The sequence below is a fragment of the Piliocolobus tephrosceles genome, chromosome 3 (genome assembly GCF_002776525.5).
Source record: "Piliocolobus tephrosceles isolate RC106 chromosome 3, ASM277652v3, whole genome shotgun sequence".
NCBI lineage: Eukaryota > Metazoa > Chordata > Mammalia > Primates > Cercopithecidae > Piliocolobus > Piliocolobus tephrosceles.
In genome coordinates, this window is record NC_045436.1 from 170,910,939 (window position 1) to 170,930,365 (window position 19,427).

Here is a 19,427-nt window from a genome sequence, read left to right on the forward strand (position 1 = left end):
ATTTATTTATTTATTTATTTATTTATTTATTTATTTATTTATTTATTTTGAGACGGAGTCTCGCTCTGTCATCCAGGCTGGAGTGCATTGGCACGATCTCTGCTCACTGCAAGCTCTGCCTCTTGGGTTCACACCATTCTCCTGCCTCAGCCTCCTGAGTAGCTGGGCTACAGGTGCCTGCCACCATGCCTGGCTAATTTTTTTGTATATTTAGTAGAGACGGGGTTTCACCATGTTAGCCAGGATGGCCTTGATCTCCTGACTTCATGATCCACCCACCTCGGTCTCCCAAAGTGCTGGGATTACAGGCGTGAGCCACCGCTCTCAGCCTGCCATTTTATTTGTAATTAACTTGTTGGGGCTTTTACTGTTCAGAGTCTATCTAGTAACTTTCCCATTGTTCTTGTCTCACCATTTTACCTTTATTATCTCTTCAGCTTTATCTTGTTATTTATAATATAACAGTACTATGTGTTATTATATAGTCTATAGAGCTATATAGACTACAAAATAACATTATAAGACTATTATATTGCATCAGAATCTTTATATTAATTTTTATTTTATTGTGAGTGCAGTGGATATTGCCATTTATATACCCATTATTGTATTTGCCCTAAGTAAACTATCCCAGTGTTCATTTAATGATGTACCTCCTTCTGTCACCCTTGATTTCAGGAACCCTGTCTCCATCTTCAGTTCTGGAGGTTTATGTAAGTGGTTTGGAGCTAATTCATCCAAAACTGGCATAGTGATTCAGGAATCCAGGTCTAAGACAGCACTTGGTAGGCCCCTGGACTCCATTCATGAATCGATCAAGCTCAGTCTAGAGACACAAGAGGGAGAAATTCTTAGGGTTCTGAGTCAGACAGTTCCTATAACTGAAAAAGTAACCACTGGATGTCAGAGGGAAGTAAATACACTGAGTAAGGGGCAATCATAAAACTATGGAGAAACTGAGTTATAGTCTTCAGGTGAATAAATCCTGAAGTCTAGCTGGTTTCTAGGTTTCTTTTTTCCTGAGCCAAATATATTTCCTTATTATTTAAGATAGTCTGAATTTTTGTTGCTTTGTTATTGTTGTTTTCACTTAAGCAAACCACCTCTGATATGGTTTGGATGTTTTGAGCCCTCCAAATCTCATGTTGAAATGTGATTCCCAGCATTGGAGTGAGGTGTCACTCTGATTCCATGCAAGAGCTGGTTGTTTAAAAGATTCCTTCTCTTGCCATGAGACACACTGCCTCCCTTTCACCTTCTACCATGATTGTAAGCTTCCTGAGGCCCCCAACCAGAAGCTAAGCAGAGGCTATTACCATGCTTATAAAGTCTGCAGAATGATGAGACAAATAAACCTCTTTTCTTTCTGAATTACCCAGCCTCAGATGTTACTTTATAGCAAAGCAGAATGGACTAACACAACCTCAGATCCTTTCAGGAACAAGGTATAACATAAATAAATAAATCAAGACTAAAAAGTAACAGCACATGGAACAACAGTAGCCATTCATGACTACATCCGGCTCCTTTTGCCAGCCCTGCCTCTCACTGTGTGCACCTCTGCTTCCATAGCCCCATCCATACTCCAGAAGGACTGGTGGTTCTCTGGATGCATCATGCCACACCCTACCTTCTTGACTCTGCACAAGCTATTATGTACCATCACAATGTGTTATTTCTGTCCATTAATGAGTCAATACAAATATCCCTTCCTAAAAAAGACCAACCTGAGCTTGCTGAGCCTGCTTACATCCATCTATGTTTCTATTTGTCTGTCTGTCTATTTATCTATCTCCATCCATCCATCCATCCATCCATCCATCCATCCATCCATCCATCCATCTTTCCATCTAATTCCTCTGCATACTGTATGTCATCTCTCCATTTCTACAGCCATGACATAGCTTTGTAGGTGGTTATGTGTCTCCCCTAGGCAGTAAATTCCTTGAGGGCAGGCACCAGGTCTCTTCACCTTGGCATCATGACTGCCTCGTATAGTGCCTGCCACATAGCAGCTTCTCAATCCATTTGCATACAATTTGTTGTCTTTCAAAGTAAGCATCTGGAAACTGAGAAATAAGAAGGAATTGGGTTCTTTGGTGACAGAAGTTTGATCCCAGAGAACAACTTCATGTATTACTTTGGAAAGAGCTCAGAAAATCTGGGGATAGATTCTGTAATTTCCGAGTTATTAGAACTAGAAAGGCTTTTAATATAAACTTCTCATTTTCTACACAGGGAAACTGAGACCCAGAGAAATGAGACGACTAGCCCAAGGTTGCTTAGCTTATTAGACCTGGGACAGGACAAGAGCCCAAGTCCCCTTCCTCCCAGACGGCTGTTTATGTGGCTACTTTTCCACTGTCTTGCATGCTCAACTCTTTGTGTGACCTTGGTTTGAGTCACTTAGTCCTCACTAACTCCTTTTTTCTCCATTGCAAGAATGGAATTATTCCCACTAAATTGTTAGGTAGAACCAAATGATGTAAACACGTGAAAATACTTTAAGCATCATTAAAATACAATGTTTTGTCTTAGGATACTTTTCAACCCTGTGTACTATGCAGAAAAAACCAGTCATTCTCCGTGGTGACAGGAAATATTGTAGAATCTTACAATTGGCAGGCCTACAAAGAGTAACATTCAAGCCATTACAGACAGCATCTTTTTTTCATTTGTTTTAACAATGATTGTTTCATTTTAATAATCTGTGACAAGATGTTTAGCTAATAAGAAAAGCCTGGTAAGTATATTGGGTAAAAACATATACAGTCAGCACCGTAGTCCTTTCCTAAAATGCTTTGCTGTTAATCCTTTTGTCAAGTAGGGCGTCAGTACTGCTGGGCAGGTTCTTGTGAGATTCGCCAACTTTGGAGATTTCTGAAGAGTTGAAGTCAAATGGGGTTGTTTATTTCAGTGCTGCTCAATGTGCCTAGTTTATGCATAAGAAACTTAATTTTTTTTTTTAAAAAAAAGGCTAGAATATGGAATATTTGGGGGTTTGTGAGGTCATGAGCATGACATGAAAGGCATATCAAACCAGCTATTTTCCATTCTATCATCTCAAGCTTGCTCTTGCAAATATTTATTTAGATAATTTAAGCAGTTTTTATTTATCATTATGAACTATGTGTTCTAAGTACAATGCTACATGTTGGGGAGAGGGGAGAATTAAACCAACTGGGTTCCTCCCTAACCACAGCCATAGTCCCTTGAGGAAAATACCTGAACAGGGTAATGATATGTATTAAGGGAAGTACAAAGTCCTATAGGAGAACTCAGCTGGACCCTCCATTATTTCCAGGGATTGACTGAAATATCAGAGTGTGCCTCTGGGCTAGTTTTTAAGTCTGACAATCAGTCACTCTCATTTGCAGTTTAATTTCAACTTTCCAGTTCTAAACTTTTCAGGATGCTTTCTTTGTCCTATGCCTATATTTAATAATAATGATAGCAAAATAGCTACTACTTAATAAGTACTGTGTGATACATTCTAAATAGCATCTTACACAAATACTTATGTTTAGTTTAACCCTTCAAATAACTCTAGTTTCTATTAGGAAACCGAATCCAAAGTAAGTATTTTATAACTTTGTTGCTAATTCTTCATACAAATTTCTTCTGCTCATCTAAATTATTTTGGTCAGTCTTCTTAGCCAAATTTTCCCTATTAATGTGTATTTGTATAATTGGAGGTTGATGATGATGACATTAACTCATGTTTATTGGTGCTTAGTGTTTTGCTAGACACAAGGCTAAACTCTTCACAAAGCATCTTTTCATTTAATTGGTACAAAAACCTTATGAAGTAGATCTAATTTGTCTCCATTTTTGACAGATGAGGAAATGGAGGCCCAGAGAAGTTCAATTTTCCTGATAGATACACAACTACTTAGTGAGAGACCTGGAATAAAATCTGTATCCTTCCATATGCTAAGCTTGAAAATTGAATGCTATGCTACTTGAATACTATGCTACTTCTTTTGAAGTCGCATGGTATTCCACAGTCGAAAGAGGCTACCCATGAACAGATGATTTTATATATCTCCTAGAAGACCATCATGTAGAACTCTGCCTAGACTGCCCTTTCTAGTTTCGCCACTTGATCGACTCCATTGTTTGTGTTTTCTTAATTGTCATTAGGCTTCCAGTTAATCACAGTCCGTTGTTCACATAGACTTATCACGTCTCCCTCCCAAACTCTTGAAATGTTGGCAGGTCAGTACAGATATTGTTCTGCAAGAACAAAAAGAATAGTAGGAAAGATAATAATGAATGGAGTGGCTCAACCACTTTTCTGAAGATAGGAAACAGATGCAGGCATGGCAAGCACCTTAGCAGAGTGGAGAAAGTACCTCCTTAAATGCCTGCAGATGACTTGCCCGTGGAGCCTGAGAAGTTCTGCAAGAAGAGTATAGGATCAGTGGAAGGCTGGAGGGACAGGCTCAAACAGGGTGACTGGCAGAACCTGAGGGTGCAGCTTCCTCCCAGCCTTTCCTAGCCAGAAGGTGGTTACATCCTTGCCTTTTACTGTCACACTGGAGAAAAGTCATTCTTTGGAGAATAAACTAGTGGGACTGTGGTCTCAGGGACACCAACATCCGGGGAGAGCAAGGTAGTGTGGCATGGGGTTAAATGGGATTAAAGAAAATCTATATAACAAATTCGGAGACACTCAGCACCCTTCCCCCATAGCTTTAGAAGACCAGCAGCCAGACATATGTCCTATTCTTCACCTTCTACAGCAGCAGATTGGAAGGTCATTTTGTGTAGAAATGAAGTGGGTCCAGAGAGATTTTTAGAGGCAGACATGTGGAGCTCTCCATGAGGAAGGATGGCTTGCCCTTTCATTACTATGAGTAAAACCCAGCAATTAAATATCTGCCCATGCTTACAGTGTTCAGATAAAACACTTAGTGCTTCACTCTGAAAAAACAAGTGGACAATCCAGGATAACTGGGTATTTTGAGGAAGGCTTTCCACATGAAAGAGCTGAAAACACGCAAAAGATCAACCAATGAAAGAAACGAATCTTTTTTTTTTTTTTTTTTTTTTTTTTTTGAGACGGAGTCTCACTGTCTCCCAGGCTGGAGTGCAGTGGTGCGATCTCCGCTCACTGCAAGCTCCGCCTCCCAGGTTCACGCCATTCTCCTGCCTCAGCCTCCGTAGTAGCTGGGACTACAGGCGCCCGCCACCATGCCTGGCTAATTTTTTTCTTTTTCTTTTGTATTTTTAGTAGAGACGGGGTTTTACAGTGTTAGCCAGGATGGTCTCGATCTCCTGACCTTGTGATCTGCCCACCTCGGCCTCCCAAAGTGCTGGGGTTACAGGCGTGAGCCACCGCGCCGAAAGAAACAAATCAACAAAAACAAGGAAAAGAAATTCAGTGAAATAGAGACAATGTTGGGAACAGAGGAAAACTTTTAAAAAGCTGCCACTAATAACTTCAGAAAGACAAGAAAATTTGTTGCAGCTTTAGAATAACAACAGAAAGCTAGGGAAAAAGAAACATCAGAGCAATAAAGAGCTCTTGGGGAAAATATTTTTATTTCATACCCCAGAAAAGAAATTTAAAAGTGCGTACAATTTTGGAAAATAACTGTGTTGAAAAACAAGAGGAATAATGATGAATAAGAAGGAAGGAAAGAAAATTAGAATCTCAATCTGGGAAGCTTCACCTCTAAACATTAGGAGTTTCAGAAAGAGAAGATACAGAAAAAGGAAAGGATAAGATAATCAAATGAATAATGTAGGAATATCTCTCACAGCTGAAATGTGTGAGCTTCTACACTGACGGGTTCCCTGATTGCTGAGCACACTGTACACAAGAAGACCCTAGATGAGTTACTTGAGATGAAAGAGAGAGGGAGGGAAGGGGGGGAGAGAGAGAGAGAGAGAGAGAGAAAGGAAATTCAGAATGGCTTCTGAATGTCGAAGCATTCAGCAACACTGAACGCTAGAACAAAAGAGCAATGTTTTCAAAACTTGGATAATTATTTTCAACCTACTATTCTATACTAAGCCAAATTATCGATTTACGGTATACCGTAGTGTATAGACATTTTCTGACATGAAAGACTCAAATGTTTTGCCCACTCCACATCTTTTCTTAGGAAGCAACTGAAGAATGTTCTTTATAAAATGAGGGAGTCAATCAAGGGAGAGAAAGATGTGGTATTAACAAACCAGGCCATGTAATGCCTGGGGTAGAGGAGGGTGGAGAAAAGAAGGCTTAGCATGAAAGCCAGCTAGCTGGCCTGGAGATCAAAGGGTCCACAATAGGAGCAGAAGAACTGTAGGCTGTGGGAGAGAGGGTGCAGGATGGGTGGGTCAAAGAAGGGAGGGCAGGAGGCAGAAATGGATAGAGTGTTTGAAACTGTAGCCCAGCAAGTGCAAAAATTACTGGTAAGTTTTAAAAGATCTGTTGGAGCATTTAGGACAAAAGTAATAGTAAGTATGTTTAAAAAATGAAGAGAAACCAGAATGTATTAAGAACCCAAGGAAAAACAATAAGTTCTAGGAGAAGGAATATGTAATTATAGTACATTACATGGTTCAGTAATAACATTTATATACTCATAATGATGCCCCCAGTATTTGATATATAATTAAATTGAGGGATGTGGGTTGAGGATGGCATAAGAAAGCTAACCCCTTAAGTTCGGTAATGGGAAGTCAACACAAAAGGCTGAAAATTTATGAAACAAGATTTAGCAGTATAAGCATCTTATTTAAAGATAGGGGAACAATTACCAGGAGAAGCAGGTAAAACAATTGAAAGAGGTTGGCTCTGGGGAGCAGGACTGGGGTTTTGATGGTGACTAGGGCAGGAGATTACCATTTTCTCAGTATAATCTAGTGTATTTTATTTCAGAAAATAAGAACATTTATTATTTAGATGAAATAAAACAACCAGTATTAAAAATCATGCTTCCTGTGCAGCTTTTCTTGATGCCTTCCACGCAATCAAAATTACTTGTCTTCCCCTCTTCTCCCACTCCAATTCACCCTCCTCATTTTGTACTCATCCCGATTATATGACCTATTTTGCTAGTTTCATTTATTTATGATCTGGCTTTTGAGACTAGATGATGAGTTATTTGAGTATAGGGGCTATGTCAAAGGTTTCCAAAATTGTCTTGGTTCACGTTGCCTTTATTGTCTCAGTAATGTTTTGATGGGGCCCATAGTCTAAAATAAACACCTAACAGGTCTGTTTATTAGGTAATTAGGTCCAAACAACTCAAGGTATCTTTTCTAAGTGTTTCAGTAAGGAGCACCAGCAATTTACAGCACATGTTGTTCATATCAGAGGGGTCCCAGTTGGTGTTCCTCAAATAAGATAAACTAACTTCCCCACAACAAGGGTTGCTTAAATTGCTAACCACAATAATAATGAAAATTTAAAATGAAAGAGAAAAAGACTAACCCAGAATTCTGCCAGTCAAAAACATCACCTGTGTTCACTTCCACATTTCTATCTAGCTTTTTCCATATGAAAAAAATTACATATTTTTACATATAATCAGTAAAGATGTAATTTTGTGTCATATTTTCTCAAGACTTTCAGACACAGCTTTCCTTGCCAGTACATGGTCTTCATAATGGTCATTTTCAACAGCCGTGTTGTATTTCATCAGATTTTAGTGGCTATTGAAACATTTCCCTATGAATGAATATATTGTTTTATTCTTTCTTCCTCTACAATTAACATCTTCCTACACATTTCTCATTCTTCTTTGTGATTATTTACCTACATTATTTTCTGGTAGAGGCTAAAATGGGTATGAATTTTTAGAGTATAGGAATCTTAAAACAGGGAGAGAAGTTGCTTTGTTAAACCTCAAACTTAAGGCAGGGACACCCTCTAAAGCTGTATGCCTCTTCTTGACTCCTTTCTATAAATTTTGCTTTCTCACAAGAAAGTTTATCCAACTGCTGGCCAATTCAAATTTCCAAAATTCAGAGTTTCTTGAGCCCCACGCAGCATCATTTACTTGACTTGCTGGCCCTCATTCTGTCCTCAGGAGCCCTATGAAACAAGTATGTTTTCTTCTTTCACGTGACAGGCTTTCAAATATTTGAGGATGATGATCGTGGACAAGTTGACCTTTGTACAATCTTTTGACTAAGGTATTCCCAGTCTCTGACTGTGAATCCTCCTACACAATCACCTTTGCCATTTTCTGCCCCAGTTACCCAAACTTCTTCCATTCCTGCCAAACATCCATAGCTCCCCCAATCTCCTCCATGGGCTGTCCCTTTAGATCTATGCCACTATATCCTGTTAAAGATGCCATCAATTGTAAGATGCAATATGATTTTTAATTTTTTTAACTAAGAAACAAAAACCACTGCCAATTAAACTCTGACATGATATCAATTGTAAAGCACACCTCATTTTCCGAGATAATAAAATATGAAAAAAATGTGTCTTAGAATCAATGACACACAGGAAGGCAGTTGTTTCTTTTGTTTTTTAATTTTTTTATTTCCGTAGGTTTTTGGGGAACAGGTGGTATTTGGTTACGTGAGTAATTTCTTTAGTGGTGATTTGTGAGATTTTGGTGCACCCATCACCTGTGCAGTATACACTGAACCCAATTTGTAGTCTTTATCCTTTGCCTTCTTCCCACCCTTTCCCTCTGTGTCCCCAAAGTCCACTGTGGCATGCCTTTGCAACCTCATAGCTTAGCTCCCTCTTATTAGTGAGAACATATGATGTTTGGTTTTCCATTAACGGCAGTTGTTTCATCTCTTCCAGTTTGTACCTTGCGAGTGAGTCCCTGGGTTGGGGGTGGTTTCTGGTTGTGTGTGTGTGTGTGTGTGTGTGTGTGTGTGTGTAGTATGTGTTGCAAAGGTGTGTTCATCCATCCTATAGATAACAATGTAGTTCTATTCCAATAATCACTTATAGTAAGAATAATTGCAAAGTCATAACTCAGGAATGGAGAAATTGCAGTCAAAGCACTGATGATGAGTATTGAAATCAGCTTAAAAGTAGAGCAAATCTGAAAAACTATTGAATTTATGGTCACATCTTCAAATGCAAATGGCATAAGCTTTCACAATGTTACAGTAATAATTTAACAAATTCAGGATAGGGGTAGAGAGAAGATGTATTTGTTGGGAAGTATAAGAATTCTAATATTCTCATGTCAATCCATGAATGGTATGTAAATTTGAAGCATAGTTTAAAAACATAATGACCCTAGCCTCTTAGTAAATTCACAACCATATTCATGCCTTTAAATTTGGCAATCTAGAGGGATCTTTTAAGAATTGATATTTCTTTTTGGGAAGAAAATTGAATATTTTTTAGTGATTTATTTAATTCTACATGATTTATATTTTACTGTAAATTCAAATAAAAGTACTTTAATACTTTTATTAATGGTGGCATTTATAGTACAATGCATTAAAAATTTTTATTTCTAAGTTTTCTAAAGTACAGTTGATTCAAGAATTCATGGTTGGTGTGTTCTATAAAGTCACTAGGAAAACTGAATTAGAGAATACTCAACCATTGTTCCTGGGGGAAATTATGTTTCAGGTTAGGTTCCTTCGAGCCTCTGATCACAGCATCTTCATCAACTGATCATTACAAAATTATGTGTTTTATGTGTGCTTCTGTTTAAAGGCACCTTATTTAATATATATGTTGTTGATTCATTTAAATCGGATCCGCGACTGATGGCATTATGATTCATGACTGAATTGAGCTTATCTAACACTTGTATTTTCTCACATCATAGCTTCTTGCACTTTGGAAAACTAGACAGAACTTCAGCATTATGCTTTGAAACCACTGTAACCAGTAAAATCACCAACATGAAGCACAAAAATGGGAATTACATGGCACAAAATAGACTGTGCAAAGGATACTTATTTACAGTATAAGTGCTGAAACCAAATGGCAGGACATCACCTGGTTTGACTTAGCTGGGAATGTGTATGTCAGGTGACTCAAATTTCTGCTACTGTATCCATATCTGTGAATGGCCACAAAAGCTCCAGTAGTATTCATTTTGGGATTACAAACAAATTTTAGCATGTAGGCAAATTCACAAATAGGGAATCCACAAATAATGAGGATACACTGTATCTCTAATAAGGACTTCTTTCACTCTTCTTTCCCCTTTTCCTCCCTAACTTCATACCTGTTCTGACATCTTCTTATCCATAGAGAGATGTCTGAAATTGTATGAAGAAAGAGTTGACAAACACTGTGATTGGGTGGTGGAATTTTTAATTTGTATTTGAAAACAAAAATATAACAGTATACATTTTAACACATATAATGAAGTCATTGTTAAAACAATGATATTAAACTTTATTACATATTACAAAAAATAAAATATAGTAAGACTTTTCATTTGTTTACCACAATGATATTTGTGCTGTTGTTTTCTGTGCTATAATTCAATCTTTCATTAGGAGATAAGGAAATAGGCGGTCATACACTGCTGATTTTAGTGTAAATTAGCACATTTTGGGGGGAAGAAAAATGTCAATGATTTTCATTTCATTCATTAATTCCATTTAGGAATTTTACCCATGGAAATAATCCCCCCAAATTTATTAATAATATTATTATTGTTAATAGTTGTAAACATGTAAATCAATTCAACAGAACATCAACAAGAGCTCAGAAAAAGGAAATACAGCTTTTAGAAATCATGTTCTTTAAGAATTTAGATGACATTGTTAATGTAATGACAGATAAGATACCATACATGCAGATACGGTTTTTTTTTGTTTTTGTTTTTGTTTTTTTTGAGGCAGAGTCTTGCTCTGTCACCCAGGCTGGAGTGCAGTGGCCGGATCTCAGCTCACTGCAAATTCCGCCTCCCGGGTTCATGCCATTCTCCTGCCTCAGCCTCCCGAGTAGCTGGGACTACAGGCGCCCGCCACCTGGTCCGGCTAGTTTTTTGTATTTTTAGTAGAGACGGGGTTTCACTGTGTTAGCCAGGATGGTCTCGATCTCCTGACCTCGTGATCCGCCCGTCTCGGCCTCCCAAAGTGCTGGGATTACAGGCTTGAGCCACCGCGCCCTGCCGATACGCTTGTTAAAAAGACTTGAAGGGCTGGAAGAGGTAGCTCATGATTGTAATCCCGGCACTTTGGCAGGCTGAGGCAGGTGGATCATCTGAGCCCAGGAGTTTGAGACCAGCCTGGGAAACATGGCGAAACCCTGTCTCTACAAAAAATAAAGAAATTAGCAGGGCACTGTGGTGTGCGCCTGTGATCCAAAGGTGGGAGAATCACTTGAGCCCAAGGGATGGAGGTTGCATGCAGTGAGCTATGATCTCACCACTGCACTCCAGCCAGAGAGAGAGAGGAAGAGGAAGAGGAAGAGGAAGAGGAAGAGGAAGAGGAGCAATGGAGGGAGAGAGGGAGGAAAGGAAAGGAGGAAGTAAAGAAAGATTTGGAGAATGTATAGCCAAAATGTCAGCAGGGATTGTGTCTCGGAGACAGGGTTCTAGGTAAGTTTCATTTAAAAACTATTTGTAGGTATGATTTACCATTTCTACAGTAAATATGTACTACTTTATAAAAATTGATAAAATTATTTTAAAATATACTTGGCCCCTCAAGGAAACATCATGATAACGGTATAATTCACACAAACATTGTTTTTCTGTTATTGTCATGATTTTTCTTTAATTTTTATCTTAAATTCTGGGGTACATGTGCAGGATGTGCAGGTTTGTTACATAGGTAAATGTGTGCCATGGTGGTTTGCTGCACCTATCAATCTGTCACCTAGGTGTTAAGCCTAGCATGCATTAGCTATTTTTCTAGGCAATACCATTCAGGAAATATGTAAGGGCAAAGATTTCATGATGAGATTGCCAAAAGCAATTACAACAAAAGCAAAAATTGACAAATGGAATATAATTATACTAAAGAGCTTCTGCACAGGGAAAGAAACTATCATCAGAGCAAAAAGGCAACCTACAGAGTGTAGGAGAAAATTTTTGCAATCTATCCATCTGACAAAGGTCTCACATCCAGAATCTACAAGGAACTTAACCAAATTTACAAGGAAAAACAACCCCATTAAAAAGTGGGCAAAAGACATAAAGTGACACTTCTCAAAAGAAGACATTCATGCGGCCAACAAACATGAAAAAAAAGCTCAACATCACTGGTCATTAGAGAAATGCAAATCAAAACCACAATGAGATACCATCTCATGCCAGTCAGGATGGCAATTGCTGTCATCATTTTTGTTGTTGTTGTTGTTATTTTCTGAGGACCTTGTACTTGTTTCGCACTCTCATAAATATTGTATCATTTAAAGTAATTTGTAATACAATCTTATGAGGCAGATTTACTTATATTCAATTTATGGATGAGCGTACCAGAGAGATTAAACACATAATCCAAGGTTCTCCAATTAATTGAGGTCCCTCCAATTAAATCCAGAGTCCAGATTTAAACACAAACCTTCCCACTTTCACCTACAAATGACAATGTCAGAGCTGGAAAGCCATTGTTCTGCAGAGACTAGTAGAGCAATCTACCATTTTATTGCCAAAAAAAAAAAAAGACATTTTCTATAATGTAATTTATTTGAACCTCACAACAATCCAATGACTAAATGAAAGTACTACTAAAGATGGGTCTTTATATATAATTAGAAGTTATTCCAATTAGGAAATTATGATGTTCAATATATCATTCATTCATTGATCCTACATGTTCCTATCATGTTCCTAAAACATGCCAGGCATTGTTCTAGTCACCGGTGATGTTAGCAATTAACAAAACAAATTGCTTACACTGATGAAGCTTTCTTTCTTGTTTGGAGAGACTTCGCCCTAAAAGCAAAAATGGGAAAGGGCTTTCCCAGTTTTATGATTCTTCTATTTCTGGGTAGGGGGCTTTGAGCAGTGTGGTTAACTTTGTCCTCAGTTGGAGAAGTTGGAGGAGGAATACATTTTGGAGACTCAAGTGTGTATGGAAAATCAAGGCCTTAAATTGGAGATGCCTATTAAATATCTAATGAGGATGTTAAGCAGGAAGTTACATTTTTGAGTGTGAAGTTTAGGTGAGAGGTCATGTGTGGAGATATAAATTTGGGAGACATTGGCTTATATATGGTACTTAAGTCATGGAATTATATGCAATTATCTAGGGAGATGGTGCCCTGAAGCACACCAACATTTAGACGAGTGGAAGATTTGGAGGCACCGAAAGGGACTGAAAAAAATAAACAAATAAAGATAGAAATCCAGAGAAGTGCGGTGCTATGGAAATCATTTACTATAAAACTTGGATTAGAATGCATTTCTGATTCCTAGTGTTTGTACCATTCTCCAGTTACTGAAGATTTTAGTATGCTTTTTTCTTTTTATGCTTACGATTTTGTCTCTAAAAGAGTTATTTAAATAATAATTGAAGTGGTAGATTTGCCAGATGGTAATTGCTAAGACGACTTTCTTGACTCTCTAAGTCTTTTGGGCACAAGTCCAGTTTTCTGTAACCTTCAAACATATGTGTAAATAGTTCAGTGAGTTCATTACCAAACTCCCTGAACAGAAAAGCATGATATCATCCAGAAGCCAATTCTCACTTTAAGGTAAATGGAGCAATGAACCATTTATCTTAAAGGACCTTCACAGGTAGATTCATCTACTTGTAATGTCCTTCAAAATTCACACTTTGTTTTTTTTTTTTTTTTTTTTTTTTTTTAATTCTTTCTTTTCCATAAAGGTAAAACTATCGCGTAATAAATTGAACTAATTTTAAATGCAGTGTTTTGATTTTTTTTGAGACGGAGTCTTGCTCTGTCGCCCGGGCTGGAGTGCAGTGGCCGGATCTCAGCTCACATGCAGTGTGTTTTTATACCTTCATATGCTCATCTGTGCACCACCCAGATTAAGAATTACAAATTTTCCAATACCTCACAGCCACTTCCATGCCGTTTCCCAGTCAGTACTAATACTCTTCACTTCCTCCATCACTATTCTGATTTCAATTTCTATTAGCTACATTTACCTGATCTTGAACTCCATATAAATGAAATTAAACAGTATTTTTTTCCTTTGTTTCTGGCTTCTTTCATGTAATGTGATGCCTGTGAGATACGTGGTAGTAGTTTGTTCTTTTAAAAATCTTTCTGTAATATTTCATTTTATGAATATACCACAATTTACGTGTACATTCTGCTGATGAGGGACATTTGGGTTGTTTCCAGTGTTTGACTATTATGAATGAAACAGCTATTGTGAACACACCACTCATTTCTCCTGGTTATATGCTTGGGAGTGAATTGGTGGATGTATAAATGCATTTAGGAGTGGAATTGCTAGGTCATAACATAGGCATTTGTGTTTTTCTTTTATGCCAGTCTCTAAAAAATACAAATTAAAATAATGTGTCATTTATTGCTTATGAAGTTAGTAAATATTTCAGTATGTAGACTACCATTTTCTGTTCTCACCTTCACACACTGCTGGTTGAAGTATGAATTGATATACTCTTTTTTAGAAAGTATTTTGCCTTTAAATTTTTTATACTGCCTGACCCAGGAGTCTTTTCTCCTTTTAATTTTTTAGAACTAATCCCAAGAAAATAATCATAAATATTGTTAAAAGTTCTGAAACAAGATATTTACTGGATAACTATTTGTAGTAGAAAAAACAATGAAAATGATCTGTGTCCATCAATAAGGAATACTTGAAGTAAATTATGTAAGAACCTCTCAATGAAATATTACATTTTATCTATGTAGGTTTCAATAAAATGTGATTTAGCGTTTTATCAATTGTATATCAATAAAGTTTGACTTTTTTCTGTGAATAAGTTTATAACAATGTGGTTTGCTACAATGCTAAATGTTAAAGGTAGAACATATATTTAAAGCTTGAACATAACTTTGGATGTGGAAGAAACATCTCCCAGGAAGAAATGTCAACAAAATGCTAGTGCTGACCAACAGAATGATAAATTGCTGGGTGATTATTCCCTTTACTCTGTTTTAAAAAAATTCTGAAATGTTTAGTCTTGTTGTATTTGTGTAATTGGCTGCCTTTACTGGTCATTTGAGATGAACACTGATTATCCACCTAATAAGTACTTTTTAGTTCAATACTTACCACAGATGGTGGGACCTGGGTGGAACCAAGGTTTCCTAATGCTTCTTAAGAATTTCTTTTTTCCTAATACGCTTCCCAGTGATAACATCATTTCTTATTATTGTGTTTTGCATAGACATAACATTTTTACCATTTGCAACAAACAGCTGGTTTTGGTGTTTTCAAACCAAACTAGTTTCTTAGGGCTACCATAACAAAGTACTACAAACTGGGTAAAACAACAATTTTACTCTCTCACAGGTCTGGAGGCTAGAAGGTTGAAATCAAGGTATTAGCAGAGCCATGTTTCCTATGAAGGCTGAAGGTAAGGAATTTCCTTGGCCCTTTCAGATTCTAGTGGGTCCTGGGGTTATTTGGCTTGTGGCAACATAACTCCAATCTCTGTCTCTGTATTTTCACATGGTCTTTTCCCTGAGTGTTTCTCTGTGTCCTCCCTTCTTATAAAGACACCAGTTTTTGGACAAAGGATCTACCCTATATCCAGGATAATTTCATCTTGAGATCTTGAATTAATTACATCTTCAAAGACACTATTTAAAAATATCACATTCTGAGGTTCTGTGTGGACATGAATTTTGAAGGAACACTATTGCACTATGAACAGTAACAACAATATTATCAACAATATGTCTTGTGATTTTTAAGTCCTTAAGCTTAATATACCTAATAAATATAACAACAGTTTCCTTAAATATATTGCCTTCTTTGTAAAAGGTGGGTGGAACCCCAAATTTTTAATAGTGTGATTTTGAGAAGTAGGAGCCAGAAAAGGTTAAGGAATCATGTAGTCTGAGATGCTTCAGGCTCTGATTTTGTAATGCTTTGGGAAGACGCATGTATCTCCACAAGAGATGAGATCTGAAAAGGTTAAGGGTTGTGTCTAATGTGAACTTACTGGAAAAACAGGAAATGAATGAGGCGCCTGAACATCGAACAGAGATTTTGTTCTTTACCATTTCTCTTCATAATGTAGGAATTCCAGTAATCCATTATCCACACTAAATCCTTTAGTAGGATGATGTGAATTGCTGTGCCTCATGACTCTTCCATTGGTAGTGGGAATTGTTTTCCCAGCAATTGAGACCTCTAAATTCTGATATTTTTGTTGAGGGAAATTCCAAAAGCACTTACTGTAAAATGAACATGCAGGGGTGAGTTTCTGGCAATTGGGCTTTCCACAGTGTTTTATAGTCATGTAAATTAGATGTAACAAAGGAAGCCTTTGGACCACAAGGGTCTTTATCCTGACTAAGCAGCAACACCAGTGTTTAGGACAATACCAGAGAGAGAAGAGTGACATTCAGTTACTCATTTATTTAGAAAATATTTATTGAACACCTATGTACCATTCCCTGGGCTATGTGTTGGGAATACCACAGTGATCCAAACAGTACACCTTCTTTCAAGGAAATCTGGGGTCTTATGGGGCAAACGAACAAGTAAACAGGCATTCAGAGTATAGGGAAGGATATGGGATAGGTGGCATAGGGAAGTGCAAGATACAAGCAATTATGGACCGCCATAGCAGTTTAAAAGAATCAGCACCTAATGTAATCTATGTGTGGTGGTGGTGGTGGGGTGTCATAAAGTCCTTGGTTGAAGCGTCAACTAAGCAGATATCTGTAGGGTGAACTCAAACAGGTCTTCGTCATAAAAGGAGTGAAATAATGTATTCATGGTTAAGTTCTTGGTCGAAGTGTCAACTAAGCAGAGATCTGTAGGGTGAACTTAAACAGATCTTTGTCATAAGAGGAGTGAAATAATGTATTCATGGTCTTCCATGCTTATCAGAAGAGTCTTATTTCCACTTTTCTTCCTATAACTACAATTTCAATCAATAGGGGAATGCATCAGCCTTTGTATGAGGAACCAGAAATTTAGGCAATTGACACCCAGGGTATATTCTATGATGCATTGTTTGGAAGAATGCCTTGTGATCAGTTATCTCCATGTATTAATAGTAGGAGTTCACCTAATGCTGATTAATAACAACAACAAGGATTTATTAGGGGCAGCCAGAACTTGAGATATTTGATGAATCTAGGATTTTATTTTAAAGTCAAAATAACTGAAGCCTCATATAAGAGAGTTTGTAATGAAGCTTGTGTCTTCTAAGTATAGCTTATGTAGTCTAAGTTTTTTGTGTATATGTATGTAGAAGCTTAGATTACCTTTTTAAAATAAAAGAACAATGGTGCAAAATTAGCCATTTGAACATTAAGTTAATTTTTTATTACATGGAATATTATAAATGTGGAGAAAGCAAAAATGAATATGACAAATATTACCACCTTGCTATGTCAAATCTTAATATTTTCGAAATATTTGCTCCAAATAATATTTATTAAGAAGAAAATAATCAGAAGTACAGTTGAACCCCTCTGTGTTTCTTTTCCGTCCCGTTTTATGTTCTCATTCATCAGAGATAATTGCCGAATCCCATCAGAATGTTATTGTGAATTGGGTGTTTATCATTACCTAATTGCTCACCATAATCTATTCTTCTCTTCTTTGGAACAGATAAATCTTGATTTTTAAAGGGAAGAGTATGTTTCCCAGTTGCCCTCACAATACTGTAGTACCAAGATTTGGCCATTAAGATTGGGTAGTAGTGTTGTGTGTAACTAAAAGGAAATATCCTTAGAAATAAAGAAAAACATCTCCTTTGCCTCTTTCTCCATCCTGCCACTGGAACTTTGATATAATGGTTAGAGTTATAGCAAGCATCTAGGATCCTAGGATGAAAGACATTGTCTGAGAAGGGCAGAGATACAGATGGAAGAATGCTGGGACTGATTTTCTTGTGGGTTGGCCATATGTAAACCTTAGATGGTCTATCTCTCTGCGTGTCTTTTACATGAGAGAAAAACAGGCTGTCATGTTTGTTGTTTATTTCTTCAGTCTTTATGTCTAGCAATTAAAACTAACATTGTAACTATTCTAACCTATAGGTATTAATAATGTATTTTTCAAATTTAAATATATCAACATTCTGTTTTTAACATTTGAATTTTGTTACATTTTGAGATTTATTCATTTTAACATATCTAGTTCTAGTTCATTTTTATTTTGTTTATAACATTATACAATTTAATAGTTTTCTGTTGGCCAACATTTAAGTGGTTTCTAACATCTTATTACAAACATGATGTGATAAACATTTTTAAAGAGATCGTTATTTTTACACTTATGCTAGAATTTCTTATTGAGTTTGTATATAATGAGTTTGTATATAATGAGTTAATATAATGTATCTTTAGAAGCATTCAAATTAAGTGAAGAAATAAAATAAAGCTGCTTCTTTTTGACTTCTATTTGAGGCCCTAGACAATGCAATAAGGAAAGAAATAAGAGTTATAAAATTAGAAATGAATAAATTATTATTTCTCTCAGTAACATTTTCTCATAGAAACCCAAAGATAATTTATAGAACTATTTAGAACGTTTTTAGAAGTTCAGCAAGATTTCTAGATACAAGATCTATATATTTTGTTTGTATATATATGTATATAGTTTATATATTATTTACTATAGAGATAACACATTCTTCACTTCTTATATGCCTAGGTTTTCCATGTTACCTATCATTAATTGATTCTAAAAGTCACAAAGTACAATCATTTTTTCAGTATATTCAGATAAATTCAGGCAATATATCACACGTGGAGGTGTATGGAATAATTAGACAGAAAAAGACGGGTTTGTTTTCTTTGAAGCCTTACATTTTTGTGAGCAGCTGTTGACTGGGGACATCCTTTACCATCATCACGAGAATTACCTTACCTTTGCATCTCTCCTGGATTGGAGTTCAGGGTAGTTTTTCATTCCTTGCTTTCTCTTTTTAGGTTAATGGCTTTGTTTGGTAGAACATAACCTTCATCTTCTTTCTGAATAAGAATACATGGCGTGAATACAAGGAAAGGAACAACAGACACTGGGTCTGTTTGAGAGTGGGGGTCACGAGGAGTGAGAGGAGCAGAAAAAATGACTATTGGATACTAGGCTTAATACTTGGGTGATGAAATAATCTGTACAACAAACTCTCATGACATGAGGTTATGTATATAATAAACTTTCACATGTACCCCCAAAGCTAAAATAAAAGTTTAAAAAAGAAAGAATTCATGGCAGGTAGTTTTTAAACATATTGCCAGTTTGGAAAATTCTTCTTTTGACCTTCACATTTGGTTGATGGTTTGCCCTGGTATAGACTTCTAAGTTTAAAATCACTACCCCTCTCTTCACATTTGAAGATATTTCTCCATTGTCTTGTAGAATCTGGTGTTCCTGTAAAAAAGTTCAGTGCCACTCTCATACATG

At 36.8% G+C, this 19,427-nt stretch overlaps 1 long non-coding RNA gene across 1 annotated transcript in view; it reads left to right on the forward strand.

Moving 5' to 3' along the window:
• The window catches only part of LOC111539013, a 25,372-nt gene extending 6,253 nt beyond the window's left edge, over nucleotides 1–19,119 (forward strand). The window contains exons 3-4 of the long non-coding RNA XR_002730540.1: nucleotides 15,348–15,411; nucleotides 18,953–19,119. This is a non-coding gene — a long non-coding RNA (uncharacterized LOC111539013). The remainder of the gene's footprint in view (nucleotides 1–15,347; nucleotides 15,412–18,952) is intronic.
• Nucleotides 19,120–19,427: the final 308 nt, after the last annotated feature.